Genomic DNA, 23,699 nt, shown 5'->3' with positions numbered 1-23,699 from the left:
GTACTTGTGTCCTTTTGTGGGCAATTATGATAATTGTGCTCTTCTATTATTTCTCTTTATTTATAAAATGACTCAGATTAACATTAGTAGCAACATAGGCAAATAGGATGGCTTTGGAAGGGCAGAGGAAATTAAAAAAAAAATCACTTCTCCACATACTCTGTTCTTGCTTAGATGTACTCAACTTTGAAAAATGTAGCAAGAACCAAGAAAAATGATCTGAATTCTCTGGGCTTAAACAGGAATATGAATTTTAAGAAAAGGAACTGCAACCAATTCAAGGCCTCTCAGCTTGTCTGTTTTGTTGTTGTTTGTTTCTATGACAAAGCCCAGTTTATCTCTAGAACAAGAGTCCACCCATCTACAAATGTTTATGTTTAATAAAGATCAGAGTTGAATTTAGTCAATACTATATTTCTGTAGTAATTGTGGAAGGAAATGAGAACAGTGGACTGGGTGCCTAGTGCTCTACTACTGTCATTGTGATCTAAACTAGTCATACTGTTTAACTTCAGTTTTTAGATCTGTCACATGGGGAGAGGTTAGTTAGTCCTGTTCTAAATTCCCTTCTTGTCATAAGACTGTCACTATGACATTAAAGACAAGGGTCAGAACAGGATGAAAAAGAGAACAAAAAAAGAGGTACTGACTTTTGCCTCGAGACAATTAAATCAAGAGATTTCTGCAGCTAAATTTAGTAATGGAAGTGGAAAACAGAACAAAACAAATATAATGTTGATGTTCTTACATCATCAATTGATCCTCACCCTCCTGATTGCCACAGTCACCCCTCAAAATATCTAAGAATGATGGATGAGAAACAGCTGTCTCTTGTGTCAACTTATAAATTGTCAGGAATGCTGGTGCTTGTCAGTTAGTAGTTTCCCAAGGCAGACTCCTGGGAGGGAAGCTAGGTTTGGACCCTTGCAGATTTCCTGCATTCCCTTCTCCTTTTCTTACAATTTTGGTAGCACTGGTAGGTCAACTCTAGGAGACAGAAATGGAGAATAGTTATGTCAGCATAGCTTAAGAGACTGGACACAGTGAAAAGGAGGCTAGATTGAAGTGGGGTTGAGACAGTGACTGCTAATTCATTTTGGCTCTGTTCATATTTTGAAAGCACCATCAGAATAAATGCCAGAAAGGGTAAATGAAACTGTGAAGTGAAATTCTGTTAGAAATTTTGGATTGGATCTGGTGTAATCTTATTGATGTAGAGGCACTTAGTACTGATCGTTTAGGTAAGTGGAAAAAATAGACATATGGTGGAGTACGCTCTGAAAAACATGTAACTTCCCTTATTTTTAACCTAAAACCACTGTGTCAGTCAATTTAGTTTTTGTTCACAGTGTTTTAAAGATGCCTTTGATTTATGTAAAGTATTATTTCCCTTGTTCATTTGTTAATTTATGCATTGAAATTGTGATTGAGCACAAGCTATGTGCAAAGCATCAAGCCCGCACAAAGACACGTGATGAATCAGACCCTTTCCCCATCTTCCAGGAGCATGCTCTGTAGTCGAATAACATGAATTGTAGTCCTTTGTTACAGTTGCAAGTGTCAGCAGTCTATGACATAATTATAATCTGACAGAAAAATGAAATATTCTATAATCAACTTCTTTCCATGCATATCCACTCCATGGTGCTCTGTAACTATATAAAATTATACTCACAAATGTTATTTAGTAACATTTTTAAAAAAGGAAAAATGCCTGTATGATAAAAATTAATCCCAGTTCATTCTAGATGCTTATATAGAATTAGGATATGAAGGTATTAGCCAAGAGACTAAGAAATTAGTATACCTGCATACAACTGTGTGTTCTGTTTTTCAGGCTTAACAGCTTAGCTGTAACATTTGTACATTAGCTAAATAACATCTCAAGGGGAGATGGAGATAGAACCTTGATGTCTACTGATTGTACATGTGTGAGTTTGTGCTCTCAGAGGATGGTCCTTAGAAAACTCCCTGCTGGAAGCTATTGTGCATATTGTAAAAGGACCATTGCTAAGTGCCAATTGAGCTAGTACTCTATATTGCCATTTAAAAAGAAGATTTCATACCACTTGATTATGTTAAATAGAAATGTTTGAAATTTATACAGAATTACATCAAAATGGCACAGTAGTTATATGTCTAAAGGGCTGTGACTACACTATCCCATAACTAATGTCAGTCCTTCTGGTAGATGGCTTAATGTAAGACTGTCACAGAATGTATTACATGAGAAGTATAGAAACTCTTAGAATACTGAAGCCATAAATATATATTGTAATAGAACCTAAACCCATGTTTGCATTGAAATAGACCTACAAACATATATATATATACACATACATACATATGTATATATTACATTTAATATTTCAAGTAGCACAAATGGAACTCTGTATTTTTAAGTATACAGAGGTACAGATGAATCAAGTAAGGTTGTTCCATGTATATAATAAAGTATCATTCTTGGTGCTGTACAGGTTCTTGTGGTATAGCAGTGTGTTGTGTGACTTTTAACAGTACCTTCTGTCGTTTCTTCAGAGACACCTGATTTCCTTCCCAAAAAACAGTGGGGGGATTCTTACCATCTTTTAAGTGAATCCTTTCCATCAACCAAATTGTATTTTCAGTGGGTATGTGTTCTACATCCCTTATTAGTAAATTATACATATCATAAATGCAGTAATAAGCTATTTAATGTATAAAAATATGAAACTAGGAAGGAAATAGACTACATCCCATGATTTAACCCCCTTTTCCCCCAAAAATCCCATGGAAATAACAAAAAAAAAGAGACGTTTTAAAAGAATGAAACTAAGCTATGTATAGAAAATTTTGAAAATGTGGCAGCTGTGATCCAAAAAGTTTGAGAAAATCTTGGAAGATAGAATGGAGGTAACGGGAGAAAGAGAGAGGAAAGGCATAGCTCAGGCCCCCAGGTAAGAACAAGTACAATTAGTCCTGGGAAATAGTATCCTTAGATTTAAGAAAGTATCTTGCAAGCTGCTATAATAAAAGTGCTAATCAGAGAATGAAATCTGTCTCTTGGAATTTACAATAGGATTGAAAAATTGGACAGTAAATCCCTGAATGACTGAACAAAAAGAAAAAAACTTCCAAACAAGTAATTTGAGAAAGGTGCTTAAATGTCTTGAAATTTAGAGCAAAAGACAAATGAAAAATAAGGGACAAAACTGAAGAGATACAGAGAATTGTTTTAGGAGATTCAAAATTCATCATCTTAAGTTTTAGAAGCAGAGGATAAAGATAATTAAGGAATATGAAAGAGGAAATGGAAAAAAAATTCCTGTCATATCCCATAAGTATAACAAAACTAACTTTGATAATATTCAGTGTTGACAAGAACATGGGAAGTAGGTAATTGCACAAACTATTTAGGGAGAAAATAATTGTGTAACTTCTTTGAGGAAAAATTAATTGACCTTTAACCCAGCATTTTAGTTCTAATAATTTTTCTTTTGAATAGTTTGCCCATGTTAACAATAACATTTATTCAAGTATTCACTTAAGTAGGTTTTTAATAAGTAAAACCTAAAAAAATGTGTCTATAGTGATACATCTATGTAGTTAAAAGATAAAAAAAATTATGTGCTGATACGGAGAAATATCAGATATAAACAAAATTAAATGCCAGTCAGAAAAATTAAGGAAAAAATGTATGTTAAAAAGGAACATAGATATAGTTATAGTTTCTTTCATGGCCTTAGAGTTAGTTGCTCCATTGTGTCGGACTTTTGGTGACCCCATGGACTGTAGCCCACCAGGCTCCTCTGTTTATGGAATTCTCCAGGCAAGAACACTGTAGTGGGCTGCCCCTTCTCCAGGGGATCTTCCCAATCAAGGGATCAAATGCAGGTCTCCTGCATTGTAGGCAGATTCTTTACCACCTGAGACACTAGGGAAGCCCTTCGTGGCCTTAAAATTTCTTTTAAAAAAGGTCTAATGTGTAGAATTCATGTTTTATTTTTGGTTCTAATTAGATAAGTTAATAAATCACAGTAGTACCAAATATATGAGAAAATGATTGAGTCATAAAATTGTAACCTCAAAAATCCTGGTTCATTTGATAAAAATAAAAAATACTAATTTAATATATAAGTAATATTTAATAAAGATAATGTCTCTCAATAATAAAGCCTTAAAATTGATGAAAAGAGGAAATTCATACATTCTTTTCCAGAACAGACAGTGCATATACCTGGCTTATTCATAACTCTTCATCAATTATATAGTGAATATATGAAATATTTCTATATATTTTCTGATTTCATCATGTGTAAATTGAGGAAAACTTACCTAGGAAAGCTGTTTTAAACTCACTTAAGGAAAAAATACTTAAATGAATACCTATGTCTCATATTCATCTAAAATAACAGATACTAGGTTATGAACCATCCAAGCAATTAATCACTTTCTCTTGGCTATTCAACTACCAGCATTTGGTCACTTTATTCATAGTCATCAGAGAAAAATTGTATAGATTTGAAACTCAGACATGTACTTTTTCTATTTTCTACTCAAGGAAAAAGATTGATAGAAGAAAATATTGAGTCAGATAAAACATATGTACAGATATGTATTTAATAGAGGAATTAATTGAAATAACAATGACCTCATAGTGGAAGAATGGTAAAAAGATTAGAACTTAAGAACCATTAGACTGGTAAAATCATTACTCTGAAATGTAACCCAGGATTTGGGGCATTTTATTAGTTTTCAAGCTGTGGACCATGAACTAGTACCCCCAAACTGTTAATGCACTTTATTACTGAAAATATTGGGGCTTCCAAGGTATCTCAGTGGTAAAGAATCTGCTTTACCACTGCAGGAACTGCAGGAGATGTGGGTTCAATCCCTGGGTTGGGAAGATCCCCTGGAGGAGGGCATGGCAACCCACTCTAGTATTCTTACCTGGAGAATCCCACGGACAGAGGAGCCCCGCAGGCTACAGTCCATGGATTCACAAAGAGCTGGACATGACTGAACAACTGAGCATGCACACATGCACTGAAAGGTTTCTGTACTTCTTTTTTTGGCGTTCTATCTGATTAGATGTTCATATGGGCCCTGCAACAATAAAACAGCTATATTATGACAAAGTACACTTTGGGTCATTGCTAGTTTTGTAGATGTAGGGAGTGTCTTTAAAACAGAGGCGTACATTGACAGTGAGCAGGAACCATACCAGTGGAGTGGAGCTGGGGCCAAAGAGATCAGAAGTCAGAAAGCCACTAGCAGCATTGCTATCCAGACACTTAGGCTCCTCTGGTAAGGTGACTGGGATTCCCTTGGGAAATCAAAAAAAGGACTGAAGTTATTTCACATTAGGCTTCCCACATGGCACAGTTGTAAAGAATCTGCCTGCCAGTGCAGCTGATGCAAGAGATGGGATTCCATCCCTGGGTTTGGAAAATCCCCTGGAGTAGGAAATGGCCTTCTTGCCTGGATAATCCCATGAACAGTGGAGCCTGGTGGGCTACAGTCCCTAGGGTTGCAAAGAGTTGGACCTGACTTAGCACACACAGTACACTACTCCTACCCCTCCCCATCATGCACAAAATAAAATACTTTTTAGAGGAAAGTTTTCCCAATTTAGGCCCACAGGACCAATAAGATAGATGCTTTTTTTTTTTAATAAGTGAAGACTATCGGGTACATAAGAAGACTACCATGATAAGGAAAAGGTAAACAATGAACAAAAGATGGAGACATTGAGGAAAACTGATGTTGGGATTGCCAGATAATTCATATAATTGTATATGAAATGTTTAAAGAAGCAAAAGATGCATTAAGAAAGATGAGCATGAAAGAAAAACTATCAGGAATGAACTGATAGATTTGGAAAAAAAACAAACAAAAAGGCATTTCCAGAATGAAAAACTCATTTGTGTGGAGAGGGTTGGGGGGAAGCCTCAGTGGACATTTTAAATAGTAGAAAAGACAAAGCAAAGTGGGCTTCCCTGATAGCTTAGTTGGTAAAGAGTCTGCCTGCAATGCAGGAGATCCTGGTTCGATTCCTGGGTCGGGAAGATCCACTGGCAAAGGGATAGGCTACCCACTCCAGTATTCTTGGGCTCCCCTTGTGGCTCAGCTGGTAAAGAATCCACCTGCAATGTGGGAGACCTGGGATGGGAAGATGCCCTGGAGAAGGAAAAGGCTACCCACTCCAGTATTCTTGGGCTCCCCTTGTGGCTCAGCTGGTAAAGAATCCAACTGCAATGTGGGAGACCTGGGTTTGATCCCTGGGTTGGGAAGATCCCCTGGAGAAGGGAAAGGCTACCCATTCCAGTATTCTCGCCTGGAGAATTCCATGGGGGTCTGTATAGTCCATGGGCTCACAAAGAGTCAGACATGACTGAGCGACTTTCACTTTCAAGACAAAGAGAAATGCAGATCAAAATCAAAAAGAGATAGTATCTCATACTTCTTAGGATTAATACACACACACACACATATAAAAAGGTAAGTTTTGGTGAGGATGTGGAGAAATAAGAACGCTTCCACATTGTTCAGTTCAGTTCAGTCACTCAGTCATGTACAACTCTTTGTGACCCCATGGACTGCATCACACCAGGCTTTCCTATTTATCACCAACTTCTGGAGCTTACTCAACTCATGTCCATAGAGTTGGTGATGCCATCCAACCATCTCATCCTCTGTCATCCCCTTCTCCTCCTGCCTTCAAACTTTCCCAGCATCAGGGTCTTTTCCACTGAGTCAGTTCTTCACATTAGGTGGCCAAAGTACTGGAGTTTCAGCTTCAAAATCAGTCTTTCCAATGAATATTCAGGACTGATTTCCTTTAGGATGGACTGGTTGGATCTCCTTGCAGTCCAAGGGACTCTCAAGAGTGTTCTCCAATGCCACAGTTCAAAAGCATCAATTCTTCCACGCTCAGCTTTCTTTATAGTCCAACTCTCAAATCCATACATGACTACTGGGAGAACCATACTTTGACTAGATGGACCTTTGTTGGCAAAGTAATATCTCTGCTTTTAAATATACCATCTAGGTTGGCCATAGCTTTTCTTCCAATGTGCAAGTGTGTTAATTTCATGGCTACAGTCACCATCTGCAGTGATTTTGGAGCCCCCCCAAAAATAAAGTCTCTCACTGTTTCCATTGTCTCCTTGTCTATTTGCCATGAGGTGATGAGACTGAATGCCATGATCTTAGTTTTCTGAATGCTGAGTTTTAAGTCAACTCTTTCACTCTCCCACTCTCATCAAGAGGCTCTTTAGTTCTTCTTCGCTTTCTGCCACAATGGTGGTGTCATCTGCATGCATATCTGAGGTTATTGATATTTCCCCCAGCAGTCTTGATTCCAGCTTGTGCTTTATCCAGCCCAGCATTTCTCATGATGTACTCTGCATAGAAGTTAAATAAGCAGGGTGACAATATACAGCCTTGACGTACTCCTTTCCCTATTTGGATCCAGTCTGTTGTTCCATGTTCAGTTCTAACTGTTGCTTCTTGACCAGCATACAGATTTCTCAGGAGGCAGGTCAGGTGGTCTGTTATTTCCAACTCTTTAAGAATTTTCCAGTTTGTTGTGATCCACACAGTTAAAAGCTTTGGCGTAGTCAATAAAGCAGAATTAAGATGTTTTTCCGGAACTCTCTTGCTTTTTTGATGATCCAACGGATGTTGGCAATTTGATCTCTGGTTCCTCTGCCTTTTCTACATCCAGCTTGAACATCTGGAAGTTCACAGTTGTCCTGGTCATCGAATACATCTTCCCAATATTGATAAAAATATACCTTTGCAAAGATAAATATACCACTTCTAATGGCCTGGCTACTTGTTTAGGTAAGCTGCCTACTCACACGTTACTACAAAGCCATACCAATTTGGAATAATTTTATGGAAAAATGCAAATATATTTGTTACTTAAATATGTGTTGCCTTGAAATTACCACTACTCAAAGAAATAGTCCCTGGGACTGAAACAGTCAATGAAGCACAGCAGGTAATAGAACCACCTACCAAATGGATGTCCACATACAATGTTACATGCAGAGAGCCCACTGTTACCTGAAAAACTATCATAATACCACTTTTCTAATGATAATCTCTAACAGGGCTGTTTGGTCCAGCTCTCTTCAGATGTTTACAAATTGCATATAACATGCTTCTGCATTGGCTGAGCTTCAAATTACCCAAAAGCTGAGGGAGAAGAACACAGAAGAGTCCCAGGAAGAGTATGAGAATGCCCAATACAGTTGTCTCTTTTTCTGAGCAGCACCCTTATGAAAGGAAAAATAAGTTCCTTTCCTCATGTGTGTGTGTAAAACACCTGTTTTTTCTTTTTTCCTTTTAGAAAACCTGAATACAACTGAGATTGAACAGACTCTGCTTAAAGAGGTTACCGTCTCCTCTTTGAGGTTGCTTACGACAACAAAATGTGACTTCTGAGTTCTGGTGGAACTCAGCATGCCAGGAAAAGTGAGGACAGACTCATTCCTATGTACTTCTGAAAGCAGTGTTCATTATTTTTTGAAGTTGAACATTTTCATATATTGGTACATCTTGGCACATAAATAATCCTTTGCCCATTTAGATACCTACTCTTATGTATATGCATAGGATTCCCAGGTGGCTCAGACAGTAGTCTGCCTGCAATGCCGGAGACCTGAGTTTGATCCCTGGGTCGGGAAGATCCCCTGGAGAAGGAAATGGCAATCCACTCCAGTTTTCTTGCCTGGAAAATCTCATGGACAAAGGAGCTGGTGGGCTATAGTCCATAGGGTCACAAAGAGTCAGACACGACTGAACAACTCCACCTTAGGTATACGCACCAGGAAGTAAGTATAAGAATATAGGAAAGTTTCTTAAAAGATCAAAAGGACTGAAAACAACTCCAGTGGATATCAATAGGATTCTGGATATACAAATAGAATGGAAATGTATATGGTAGTGAAAAGGAATGCTCGGCAGCTACAGGTTACAATCAGCCACATGGATGAATCTTAGGAATGGAACATTGGAAAATAAAATTTGAAAAACTACAAGTCCCAGAATGCTACATGTTGTGCTTTAATAAATGTCACAAACAAGCAGGACTAGCCAATATATTAATGATTTATCTATCATATAATGAAATATTTTTAAAGAAAAAGTAATGACAAATACAGAATTCAAGATAGGGGTTGGTTACTTTGTGGGGTGAGATAAGAAGTCTGTATGGATATATACCAAGTTATTGGTGAAATTTTCATTCTTGGATTATGGTAAGTTCAGAGGTATTTTGATATGTTATTGTGTTTATATGTATATCAGATCAGATCAGATCAGATCAGGTCAGTTGCTCAGTCATGTCTGACTCTTTGTGCCCTCATGAATCGCAGCACGCCAGGCCTCCCTGTCCACCACCAACTCCTGGAGTTCACTCAGACTCATGTCCATAGAGTCAGTGATGCCATCCAGCCATCTCATCCTCTGTCGTCCCCTTCTCCTCTTGCCCCCAATCCCTCCCAGCATCAGAGTCTTTTCTAATGAGTCAACTCTTCGCATGAGGTGGCCAAAGTACTGGAGTTTCAGCTTTAGCATCATTCCTTCCAAAGAAATCCCAGGGCTGATCTCCTTCAGAATGGACTGGTTGGATATCCTTGCAGTCCAAGGGACTCTCAAGAGTCTTCTCCAACACCACAGTTCAAAAGCATCAATTCTTCGGTGCTCAGCCTTCTTCACAGTCCAACTCTCACATCCATACATGACCACAGAAAAAACTATAGCCTTGAGTAGATGAACCTTTGTTGGCAAAGTAATGTCTCTGCTTTTCAATATGCTATCTAGGTTGGTCATAACTTTCCTTCCAAGGAGTAAGTGTCTTTTAATTTCATGGCTGCAATCACCATCTGCAGTGATTTTGGAGCCCAGAAAAATAAAGTCTGACACTGTTTCCACTGTTTCTCCATCTATTTCCCATGAAGTGATGGGACCCGATGCCATGATCTTCGTTTTCTGAATGTTGAGCTTTAAGCCAACTTTTTCACTCTCTACTTTCACTTTCATCAAGAGGCTTTTGAGTTCCTCTTCACTTTCTGCCATAAGGGTGGTGTCATCTGCATATCTGAGGTTATTGATATTTCTCCCGGCAATCTTGATTCCAGCTTGTATTTCTTCCAGTCCAGCGTTTCTCATGATGTACTCTGCATAGAAGTTAAATAAACAGGGTGACAATATACAGCCTTGACGTACTCCTTTTCCTATTTGGAACCAGTCTGTTGTTCCATGTCCAGTTCTAACTGTTGCTTCCTGACCTGCATACAGATTTCTCAAGAGGCAGATCAGTTGGTCTGGTATTCCCATCTCTTTCAGAATTTTCCACAGTTGATTGTGATCCACACAGTCAAAGGCTTTGGCATAGTCAATAAAGCAGAAGTAGATGTTTTTCTGGAACTCTCTTGCTTTTTCCATGATCGATGTTTTTCTGGAACTCTCTTGCTTTTTCCATGATCCAGTGGATATTGGCAATTTGATCTCTGGTTCCTCTTCCTTTTTTAAAACCAGCTTGAACATCAGGAAGTTCATGGTTCACATATTGCTGAAGCCTGGCTTGGAGAATTTTGAGCATTACTTTAGTAGCGTGTGAGATGAGTGCAATTAAAAATGTGTGAGCATTCTTTGGCATTGCCTTTCTTTGGGATTGGAATGAAAACTGACCTTTTCCAGTCCTGTGGCCACTACTGAGTTTTCCAAATTTGCTGGCATAATGAGTGCAGCACTTTCACAGCGTGATCTTTCAGGATTTGAAATAGCTCAACTGGAGTTCTATCACCTCCACTAGCTTTGTTCGTAGTGATGTGTGTATATATATATATATATATATATATATATATATATAAAAAGCATCAATTCATATATGTCAAATATTATATTTTAAAAGGTAATGAAGAAAATAGGTTAAGTATTGTTTAAATGATTCTTTAGTAAGCTATGTGAGGAGCAGCTGATTTACATAATAAATAGGTATATTGAAAGCCAGACTTAGAGATTTCAATATAACATTAATCTCTGTGAATCTCTAAATGGGGGTATATTTCTTAATTGAAACCTTTAGGGAAATAAAATCTCATAAGTAAATAAGAGTGCCCTGTCCCTTCAAATTCTCATACCATTTATCTGACATTTTATCTAAAAGTGCACTTTTAATTATCCCCTTGATGAATTAAGTATCATTAGTCCACTGACAAATTATAAATATCTTTGGGTAAGATAAGATGCTAGTCAACAACTTTTTAGCCCATGAAAGTTTATCTGGTAATGATATGTCACTTTTGAAAGCAGAAAATATCTCTGAGGAAATGGGCAACAGAACATGCATGTTTCACTAGAGAGGTGGGAGGCCAGGCCTGGAGAAAGGAGAAATGGGTAGGATTCGTGGGTTTCAGTAGGACTCATGGGCAAGGTATGTGGAAATTTACTGTCAGGTTAGGGAATCTTCAGAAAGGAAAGAAGCAACAAGAGAAGGAGGGGTGGAGGGGAGGCATGTTATATGGCTTATTTAGTAACTGCTAGCTATTCCTTTGTATGCTTGGTCCTTGCTTTTTGATTCCTTCCCATCTTGAGCCACTCCTGCTTGAACTAGGCGTGTTACAACAGACACTGTCAGTGCTTCATATCCTCTTGGCCCACTCGGGTTCACCTGCAGCTTTGATGCACAGTTATTATACATACCAATGGCTTCCTGCGTTAAGAATCAGTGTCTGTCTGTCTCTACTAGATATGATGTTCACCTAGAGTACAGGACAAGTCCATTGTGTCTTGTTTATAAAATCACCAAGAGCCACCCTCAAACACTGATGGAAGAGAGATGGCTAAGTACCCCCAGTTATCTCCTACCTTGAGGTGTGTTTACATTGTCTTTGGATGATTCCAAGGGCATTGATTTCCAGTTGCTCACAGTGGTAATTTAGCCATTAACACTTCCTCTTTATGGCCCTCCTCTCTTCCCTTCTCATCCTGTCTTTCTCACGCTGTGCTTCCTACGATCATCCCCAAAATAAACTACTTGACCTAAATCTTTATCTCAGGGTCAGCTTTCAGAGGATGGAAAATTGGCATGTATGCACTCAGATTTTTAAACTCCTTCTCCTTCCTTTGTAATTTGTTCAAGAGCATTTCTTGTGGGTACAGACAATGCCAGTGTAAATGTTAGATGCTGCAACATTTTAAATATGGTGTATTATTGTGGTATTCATGCTGAAGTATATTTACATAAAATGCTTTTAATCAATACTGTTTCTCTTGCTCCTCCTACCATCAGGGCAAAGGCTTACCATACTGCACAAAATAAAGTTATTTCTGCTGTAGGCAGGTAACTTATCATTAAGCCTCAACTGTCGAACTCAATACAGAAAAATCTAGAAGCCAGTCCCTGAGTGACTGTTTTTGAAGCTGTTGTACGTGGTGGGGAGGGCAAAAGTAGGAAAATGAGGAGGAGGAGGCTCATGCCTTTCTAATCAAGAGCTGATGCTTCCCAGCATTGTCACTTTCCCCACATGTCAGTAGAGGAGGGTTTTTCTAATCACCAATGATCTTTGAAGAGTTCAACAGGCAATTCTATATTGTATTTTGAGAATTTGGAGCACTAATGCCTCGCATCAAGACCAGATTTGTAGATAACCAGTTAGACCCTGCTAAGTCAGTCTGATCCATCGCTAAATGTATGTCGAGGGCACTGGAAGTATAGTCTTTTGGATATTTCCTTTCAGTAAATGCAAATAGTACAATGGTACTTAGGATAATAATAGGCAAGCAACTTTTACGAGTGGTTCAAGCTGGGAATCCATGATTATTCAGATATCCATTTGTGTTTGTAAAGAAGCTGGGAGCTCTTGGCCTGCCATTTCTGAGGTAATTGCGCTTGGCAATTTTACAAGACAAATCAGAAAATAATCAGATTTCTCTCAAGCTCTCTTGAACCAGGTAGTGAGTCCAACTTGAATACACTATGTTTTCACTGAGGTGATAGGGGAACCGGAGGAAAATGCCTCTGATCTCTCAGCAATGTCAGGCTACTCAGGCAGGCAGGGACCCAGAGCCCTGGGATGCAGAAGAATAAGAAACATGCCCCTCTGAACAAGTATGGTGTCTACATTTGATGAAGTCAGAGGAAGATCTACACAGACCAACTGTGAAGCCCTTGGTATCTTTCCTTGACCTCCCCCGAGGACAAGCAACACTAGTAAATGTGGTTTTCTTGATAACTTAGATCCAATAAGCATCTCAAAACACACAGCGCCTTCTTATATGTGCATTGAAAACGAGAAACTGGCAAGCACCTCTGTGTGGTTCAGAGTAACACTGAAACCCAGAAAGAAAAAGATGTGACCTGGGAGATTTTCATATCTCAACAGCTATTCTAATGTGAAGTGATTCTGAAGTCTTAGGTGAAGACAAAGTGGTCAGGTTAGCAGCAATTCTTATACAGTCCTTGCTAGAGGAATGCTTCAATGTTAATTTAAGCTCTGAGACCAAACATGGGCAAAGTTTTACATTTGTAATCATTTGTTGCTTTTGTGTTCCTTGGTATACTGGAACCAGCCAATATTGGTTAGACAGAGCCACTGTGAGCATCTCTTCCAAACTCTGTATTCACTGACACCACATGGTAACTTGAAATTGTCCATCGTAGGAGTATTTTTACCCCAGAAACAGGAAGTGGCTACATAAATATAAATCAGAGCTTCCTCCCACCCCAGCCTGTTGTTAAACATTTATAAATGTCTGCCCATTTATATTGAAATAAGAAACGAAAACAAGCAGAGATCTTCAACTTCTTGCCTTTGGCCAGGGAATTCATCTCACTCAGATACTTTGGTCATGATGAGCCTGGGCCCTGGGGCAGCATTAGAATATTCATGAGTCAGTGTGTTTTATCTGGTAAATGTCTAATTTTCAAACTCTGGGCAAGTGACCCAGTCTCTGTGAGATTTTCACTTCTCATATGCAAAAACAGTTGTAATACCTGCTCTAGTTCACAGACGTGTGGTATGATTGCAAATGAATAATGCATGTGAAAAAAACTAATTACAAAGTATATAAAATTATATATTGTATGGTAAGATATTTAATACGCTAATACATAATATTATGGTGATAATAGTTAATAATTGACATTTATTTAGTGTTTGGTAGTACCCAACACTGTTCTAAGTGCTCTACCTATTTTAGTCATTGTATCCTTATCAACTACATGCGGCTGCTGCTGCTGCTAAGTCACTTCAGTCGTGTCTGACTCTGTGCAACCCCAGAGATGGCAGCCCACCAGGCTCCCCCGGGCCTGGGATTCTCCAGGCAAGAACACTGGAGTGGGTTGCCATTTCCTTCTCCAATGCAGGAAAGTGAAAAGTGAAAGTGAAGTCGCTCAGTCGTGTCCGACTCCTAGCGACCCCATGGACTGCAGCCCACCAGGCTCCTCCGTCCATGGGATTTTCCAGGCAAGAGTACTGGAGTGGGGTGCCATTGCCTTCTCCATCAACTACATGAGGTAGGTGTAATTATTATTCCCATTTGACACTTGTGAAAATTAAGGTGCATTGAAGTTAAATAACTTGTCGAAGATCACACCATTAGTAAGTGGCAGAGCTGAGGTCACAAACCCAGGCAGTCTAGCTTCAGATTTTGAGCTCTTAACCACTAGAGATTAAATGTCTATGGTAAATTATAGATATTTTAATAGATGATTTATTTGCTTTAAGAGTGTAAACCTTAATTTCTACATTGGCACCTTTTTAAATAAACCCCAAAATATCATAGTGAAAAGAGAAAAAAAATTAAACCCAGTGGACAATTTCTGTTTGTTTAAGATTTTATATCATATCAAGGATAAAAATATTGATATTAGTATAATGTCAAGAAAGCTCCAAGATTTAAAGTTTAATGAATCTTTAAAAATAAGAAAAACTGCAATAAGAGTGCATTATCAAATAATTGGAGAGGGGAAAAACAAAAATATGCCTCATAAAATCAGTGTTGCCAATTTGGTTGTGTATGTATATATATATATATTTGTGTGTGTGTGTGTATTTATATTTGAAGCATAGATTTGATCATAGTTTATGTGCAATTTTATAATCTTTTTCAACATAAAATTCCAGCATACTTTCCATGTTGCTAAAAATATACATACAAGTTATTTAATGGATATTTAGAATAATTGGAGAAGGCAATGGCACCCTACTCCAGTACTCCTGCCTGGAAAATCCCATGGACGGAGGAGCCTGGAAGGCTGCAGTCCATGGGGTTGCTGAGGGTCGGACACGACTGAGCGACTTCACCTTCACCTTCAGCTAGAATAACTATAACATACATTATTTAAAAGAGTTTCTCTAATGTTCACATTTACATGTGTTTGCTTATCCTCTTTTTTATTATAAATGATGGCATATTCACCTGTTGTACATATAGCTATTATAATATTTTGAATTATATTTTAATTTTTACAGAGTTTCATAAATGAAAAATCAAATGAGATGAAAAATACTGACTTGTGTGCTAGGTTGCTTCAGTTTTGTCCAACTCTGTGCAACTCTATGGACTGCAGCCTGCTCAGCTCCTCTCTCCAGGGAATTCTCCAGGCAAGAATACTGGAGTGGGTTGCCATTTCCTTCTCCAGGGGATCTTCCTGACCCAGGGATGGAACTAGGTATCTGACGTCTGTCTGCATTGACAGTCAGGTTCTTTACCACTAACACCACCTGGGAAGACTTTTATTGTCAAAAATATCTCTCTTTGTATATAATGGCATTTGTTTATGATGTCATTATCAGAGTAGCAGAGATTCCATGATAGAGGTGTGTAGTGGGACTTGTAGGTCATACTAATATGCATTGTAGGTGATGAAGTTTTTAAGTTTTTGTTAAAATGGCAGCATTTGGCTTTTAGGATGATTGCTCTGAATGCAGATGGAAAGTGTTCAAAGGAAATCTAGACTGGTGTCTGGGAGACCCCGCAAGAGAGTTTTAGAAGAGTACAGATAAGATATAACAGTTCTGAATTAGGTCATTAGTGGTGGTGGTGGTGGTCTAGTCGCTAAGTCATGTCTAACTTCTGCGATCCCATGGACTGTAGCCTGCCAGGTGCCTCTGTCCATGGGATTCTCCAGGAAAGAATACTGGAGTGGGTTGCCATTTCCTTCTCCAAGGTCATTATTAGTAAAGAGCAAAAGAAGAAAGTAGATTTGTAAAATAACTGGGAAATAAAATCAACAAGATTGATGACTGATTGAATGGGGTATATGAAAAAACTCTTTTGAGGGGAGAAAGCTTCTCAACAAAGTTTTGAATATGTTAAATTTGACAGGCCTGCTTTATACTCAAGCAGGTACATCCTGTAAGCAGTTTGACGTATATGCATTCAAAACTCTGGGAGGAAGTATTATAAAGATATTATTAAATCAGGAGAGTAGATGAGATGTCTTAAAGATAATGTTAAAAAAGCAGAGGGCAAAAAACAGGAATCAGCTGACTGAGAAGTCCAAAACAAACAAACAAAAACCAACCAACTAACCAAGAAAGACAGTCATTCAAAGAGCTATTGGTAGAAATGGCAGAAAATAGCATATGGAGACAAAGGATAAGGAAGCATATGGAGACTAAAGATAAGGAAGGAAAAACTTCAATGAAAAGGAAAGTTGTCGGGAATGTCACCAGAAGTCAGAAAACATGATGCCTGAAAGGTGTCCTTTAGTATTTGAAAAACAGAGGCCACCAGAACAGAGTGTAGGGAGGTCAAGCTGCAGATGCCTTTGTATCAAGTTTGTATCAAAGTGAATTAGTTTTCATTCTTCATCTTTACTTGTAATATCTTCTATTAGACTAATTTGGTCTTATTTTTTCAACTTTTTTTTTGGTTTATTGGTGTTTCCTGTTCCTTTATTTATCGAAGTCAATGGTTCTTAATGAAAGATCTGGGACCTCCAGGGAGTTCCCAAGATCCTTTTAAGGGTTCACAAAGCCAAAAGTTTTTTCATAATGATACTAAGACATCATCTACCTCATTCAGCTCTCATTTTCTCATGAACATACAGTGGAGTTTTCAAAAACTCTGGAGTCTATGAAAGCAACACCATTATCATTCTGGCAGGTAATGAAATGTGTAGTAGTTAATGAAATCTATTTTCCATAATTGTGTTTTAGAAGTTGTCCAGTTTTGATTTGTCACTGAAGTAAGTGTCAACACATGTAACCCATAAAAGAAAAACTCTTCTAGGTCGTCAATAATTTTTAAGAATGTAAAAGAAGATTGATACCCCTAAAATTAAGAACTGTTGATTGAAACTGTGCTTTCTCTGCTTTCTGTTATGATTTAGAATTTATATGCCTGATTTTATTTCTACAAATGTTTGCCTTTAAGAAAGAACAAATATACATAATAGTTGTAAACACCAAGAATTGTCATACCTGTTGACATAACTGGGCTTCCTTGGTGGTTCAGAGGTAAAGAATCCTCCTGCCAATGCAGGAGACACGGGTTCAATCCCTAGGTCAGGAAGATTGCCTGGAGAAAGAGATGGCAATCTACTCCAGTATTTTTGCCTGGAAAAATCCCATGGACAGAGGAGCCTGGCAGGGTACAGTTCAGGGGGTTGCAAAAATGTCAGACACACTTAGCAACTAAAACAACAACAACCACATGATATAACTAAAATAAAAGTGGAAATAGTAAGTAGATAGTTTGTATTCTTCTTCAGTCCTCCTATGTCCACTTACTAGTTTTGGAAATTCAAATTCAAGGTATAATTAATTTAATTTTCTTGTATTATCAATCTGATTTTCTTAAGTCATATTTTTGACATGGCTGCCATTTTGTATGTAGTTTTTCATGATCATGTTTCATAATTTTTGAGCTTTATATCTTGGTTAGTAACGGTAAGTCTTTGGAGCCATCATATGGTTGAAAATTTCTTCAAATTGTCTTCATACAGGAATTAAAGCATGACTGGGTGTAGAGTTATCATATTATATACTTTTATTCTTCCCACAGAATTCTGAATAAGTTGAACCATATCTTCTGGCTTTTAATATTGGATGAAACCCTGAGAAAAGCTTTATTTTTGAAAAAAAAAAAAATCAGTAGTGTTATGTGCTGAATCATGCCACTCGCCAAAAAGTTTATATATTTAAGTCTTAACTTTTAACACAGAATATGACTGAATTTGGAGAGAAGATCTTTTAATAGTTAAATAACTTAAAATTAGGTTATTGGGGTGAGCCCTAATCCAATATGGCTGGTATGCATATAAGAAGTAAGGATTAGGACACAGACACACAGAGGGAAGACCATGTGAAAACACATAGGGAAGATAGCCACCGACAAGCTCAGGGGAAACAAACTCTGCCAACACTTTGATCTTGAACTTCTAGCCTCCAGGACTATGAGGAATAGATTTCTGTTGTGTAAACCTTCTAGTTTGTGGTACTTTGTTATGGCAGCCCTAGCAAACTAATATGGGCAGGAAGCTTAACTATTTTTGTCTACAACTCTACAAAGAAATTTGTGTGTGATATCATTATTCCAGAAGTTCATAATACAATTACCTGGTGCTTTTGAAACTGCAGTACAGAATACTGTAATATTTTTGCAGAATGTTAATTGGTGTTTTTTCCTTAAAAAGGAAATTCATGGTAATGTCAGAAAGCACCAGATAATAGCATAATTTCTTATAGATGTTAATATGTAATTTTTCATCTTAAATCTCTGAGATGGATTTCTGATTTGTTACCATTTTCTGAAACCCGCCTCTTTTTAAATTGGAACGGCAGTCCAGTGAACAGTAAGAATACAAGAATTTAAAAAATTACTTATAATATTTGTTGCAGAAGGAGATCTTTCCATCTGTAGACCTGTAGCTTTTTCCAGATACAAAAAGGATTTTTCTACCAATTAAGGTTTAGGGTTATTATTCTTTTCCCATTGGATCTAATTCCTATTTCTAAAATACCATTGGTCATGAATATAGTTTCATTTTTTCCTATTTCACATTCTAATCTTTTATCTTTCCATCTCTTGTCTTTATGCTCTATGCTGTGGGGGGTTTCTCAAGGTTTTCTTAATCACTGATTTGATTTTATGAAGTATTGATTTTGCTCCTTTTATTCCTAAATCTGATATATATTCAGATGTTTTATATTCAGTTTCCTTATAATCTGCTGCTGCAGCTAAGTCACTTCAGTCATCCCCAACTCTTTGTGACCCCAACCCCCATGGACTATAACCTACCAGCTTCCTCTGTCCATGGGATTCTCCAAGAAAAAATATTGGAGTAGGTTTCCATGCCCTCTTCCAGTGGATCTTCCCAACCCAGTGATCGAACCTATGTCTCTTGTGTCTCCTGCATTAGCAGGCAGGTTCTTTACCACCAGTACCATCTGGGAAGCCAAATTTCTTATATGCTATGCTATGCTAAGTCACTTCAGTCGTGTCCGACTCTTAGCGACCCTATGGATTGCAGCCTAACAGGCTCCTCCGTCCATGGGATTTTCCAAGCAAGAGTACTGGAGTGGGGTGCCATTGCCTTCTCCAAATTTCTTATATAGTTCCTTGTTTTATCCCTGCCCTCTCTTACATATTTTGGCTATTCATTAAACATTCCATTCATTTGAGATTATTTTGTCTTATTTAATATAGGTCACCATTTTCAGTGTTCATATTCCTCCCTTTAATAATAAGTACAAGATCTGCTTTTCCCAAGACATTTCTGTTTGCTGTAGTAAATAAAGTTTCCTTTTACTTTCATTCTTGAGAAAATGTGTTTTTCATCTTGGGTTATGGTATAGATTCTTTCTGTTGGCTTCATAGTGAGTGTGTGCATGTGTGCCTTGAATGCATAGGGTTTACTCAGGTGTTTGCAAATGCACAAACTCATTAATAATAGGACTATTCAGGTTAGTTGTTTGCCAGTATTTGGGGTAGGAGGACTTTTCGTCATTGCCCTCATTGCTTACACAGATGCTATCAGCATCTACTTCAAGTTTTTAAGTCAGACAGAATGGTCTCCCCCACATGAATTTTTATTGTCCTATTATTATCTAATTGTTAATAGTGGATACATTTATGATTACTATGTGCCAGTTATTATTCTAAATGCTTTAGGTATTTCCACTCATTTCAGCCCCACAAAAACCTTTGGGGAACCTGAGACACAATCAAGTCAAGTAACTTCCCCAGTTCAGTCAGTCATGTCGAACTCTGTGACCCCATGGACTGCAGCATGCCAGGCTTCTCTGTCCATCAGCAACTTCTGGAGCTTACTCAAACTCATGTCAGTGATGCCATCCAATCATCTCATCCTCTGTCACCCACTTCTCCTTCTGTCTTCAATCTTTCCCAGCAGCAGCATCTTTTCCAATGAGTCAGTTCTTTGCATCAAGTGGCCAAAGTATTGGAGCCTTAGCTTCAGCATCAGTCCTTCCAATGAATATTGAGGACTAATTTCCTTTAGGATGGAAAGGTTGGATCTCCTTGCAGTCCAAGGGACTCTCAAGAGTCTTCTCCAACACCACAGTTCAAAAGCATCAATTCTTCGGTGCTCAGCTTTCTTTACAGTCCAATTCTCACATCTGTACATGACTACTGGAAAAACAGTAGCTTTGACTAGACAGATCTTTGTTGGTAAAGTAAAGTATTTGCTTTGTAATATTCTGTCTAGGTTGGTCATAGCTTTAATACAAGGAGCAAGTGTCTATTAATTTCATGGCTGCAGTCACCATCTGCAGTGATTTTGGAGCCCAAAAAAGTAAAGTATGTCACTGTTTCTGTTGTTTCCCCATCTATGTGCCATGAAGTGATGGGACCAGATGCCATGATCTTAATTTTCTGAATGTTGAGTTTTAAGCCAAGTTTTTCACTTTCCTCTTTCACTTTCATCAAGAGGCTCTTTAGTTCCTCTTTACTTTCTTCCATAAGTGTGGTGTCATCTGCATGTGTGAGATTATTGATATTTCTCCCACAATCTTGATTCCAGATTGTTCTTCATCCAGCCCATCATTTCACGAGATGTACTCTACATAGGATGGAGTTCTATACAGTCAGCAAAAACATGACTGGGAGTTGACTGTGGCACAGACCATGAATTCTTTATTGCCAAATTCAGGCTTAAATCGAAGAAATTAGGGAAAACCACCAGACCATTCAGGCATGACCTAAATCAAAACCCTTAATGATTATAAAGTGGAAGGGGAAAATAGATTCAAGGGATTAGATCTGATAGAAAGAGTGCTTGAAGAACTATGGACAGAGATTCATGACATTGTACAGGAGGCAGGGATCAAGATCATTCCCAAGGAAAGAAGTGCAAAAAGGCAAAATGGTTGTCTGAGGAGACCTTACAAATAGCTGTGAATAGAAGAGACGTGAACGGCAAAGGAGAAAAGGAAACATATACCCATTTGCATGCAGAGTTTCATAGAACAGCAAGGAGAGATAAGAAAGCCATCCTCAGTGATCAATGCAAAGAAATAGAGGAAAATAATAGAATGAAAAATACTAGAGATCTCTTCAAGAAAATTAGAGATAGCAAGGGAACATTTCATGCTAAGATAGGCACAATAAAGGATACAAATGCTATGGACCTAACAGAAGCAGAAGATATTAAGAAGATGTGGCAAGAATACATAAAAGAACCATACAAAAAAGATCTTCATGACCCAGATAATCACCATGGTATGATCACTCACCTAGAACCAGACATCCTGGAATGCAAAGTCCAGTGGGCCTTAGGAAGCATCACTATTGAACAAAGCTAGTGGAGGCGATCGTATTCAAGTTGAGCTATTTCAAATCCTAAAAGATGATGCTGTGAAAGTGCTGCACTCAATATGCCAGCAAATTTGGAAAACTCAGCAGTGGCCACAGGACTGGAAAAGGTCAGTTTGCACTCCAAACCCAAAGAAAGGCAATGCCAAAGAATGCTCAAACTACCACACAGTTGCACTCATCTCACACGCTAGTAAAGTAATGCTCAATCTTTTCCAAGTCAGGCTTTAACAGTATGTGAACCATGAACTTCCAGATGTTCAAGCTGGATTTAGAAAAGGCAAAAAAACCGGAGATCAAATTGCCAACATCTATTAGATCATCGAAAAAGCAAGAGAGATCCAGAAAAACATCTGCTTTATTGACTACATCAAAGCCTTTAACTGTGTGGATCACAACAAACTCTGGAAAATTCTGAAAGAGATGGGAATACCAGACAACCTGACCTGCCTCCTGAGAAATCTGTATGCTGGTCAAGAAGCAACAGTTAGAAATGGATATGGAACAACAGACTGGATCCAAATAGGGAAAGGAGTACGTCAAGGCTGTATATTGTCACCCTGCTTATTTAACTTATATGCAGAGTACATCATGAGAAATGCTGAGCTGGATGAAGCACAAGCTGGAATCAAGATTGCCGGGAGAAATATCAATAACCTCAGATATGCTTGAAGATGACACCATCCTTGTGGCAGAAAGTGAAGAAGACCTAAAGAGCCTCTTGATGAAAGTGAAAGAGGAGAGTGAAAAACTTGACATAAAACTCAACATTCAGAAAATTAAGATAATTGCATCTGGTTCTATCACTTCATGGCAAATAGATGGGGTAACAGTGGAAACAGTGAGAGACTATTTTTTTGGGCTCCAAAATCACTGCAGATGGCGATTGCAGCCATGAAATTAAAAGATGCTTGCTCTTTGGAAGAAAAGTTATAACCAAGCTAGACAGCTTATTAAAAGCAGAGACATTATTTTGCCAATAAAAGTTCGTCTAGTGAGCTATGATTTTTCCAGTAGTCATGTATGGATGTGAGAGTTGTACCATAAAGAAAGCTGAGTGCCGAAGCATTGATGTTTTTGAATTGTGGTGTTGGAGAAGACTCTTGAGAATCCCTTGGACTGCAAGGAGATCCAATCAGTCCATCCTAAAGGAAGTCAGTCCTGAATATTCTCTGCAAGGACTGATGCTGAACTTTGGCCACCTGATGCGAAGAACTGACTTATTTGAAAAGACCCTGATGCTTGGAAAGATTGAAGGCTGGAGGAGAAGGGGATGACAGAGGATGAGATGGTTAGATGGCATCATGGACTCAATGGACATGAATTTTAGTAAACTCCAGAAGTTGGTGATGCATAGGGAGGCCTTCTGTGCTGCAGTTCATGGGGTCGCAAAGAGTCAGACATGACTGAGCGACTGAACTGAACTGACTCTGCATATAAGTTAAATAAGAGTAACAATATACAGCCTGATGTATTCCTTTCCCAATTTGGAACCAATCTGTTGGTCCACGTCCAGTTCTAACTATTCCTTCTTGTCTGTTCCTTGCATATAGCTTTCTCAAGAGGCAGTTCAGGTGGTCTGGTATCCCCATCTTTTTAAGAATTTCCCACATTTTGTTGTGATTCACACAGTCAAAGGCTTTGGCATAGTCAATAAAGCTGAAATAGACATTTTTCTGGAACTCTTCTGCTTTTTCGATGATCCAACAGATGTTGGCAATTTGATCTCTTGTTCCTCTGCCTTTTCTAAATCCATCTTGACCATCTGGATGTTCACAGTTCACATACTGTTGAAGCCTGGCTTGGAGGATTTTGAGCATTGTTTTACTAGTGTGTAATGAGTACAGTTGTGTGGTAGTTTGAACATTCTTTGGCATTGCTTTTCTTTGGGATTGGAATGCAAATGGACCATTTCCAGT

This window comes from Bos indicus x Bos taurus, chromosome 4 (assembly GCF_003369695.1).
Source record: "Bos indicus x Bos taurus breed Angus x Brahman F1 hybrid chromosome 4, Bos_hybrid_MaternalHap_v2.0, whole genome shotgun sequence".
NCBI lineage: Eukaryota > Metazoa > Chordata > Mammalia > Artiodactyla > Bovidae > Bos > Bos indicus x Bos taurus.
Note: the sequence above shows the minus strand (reverse complement) of the source record.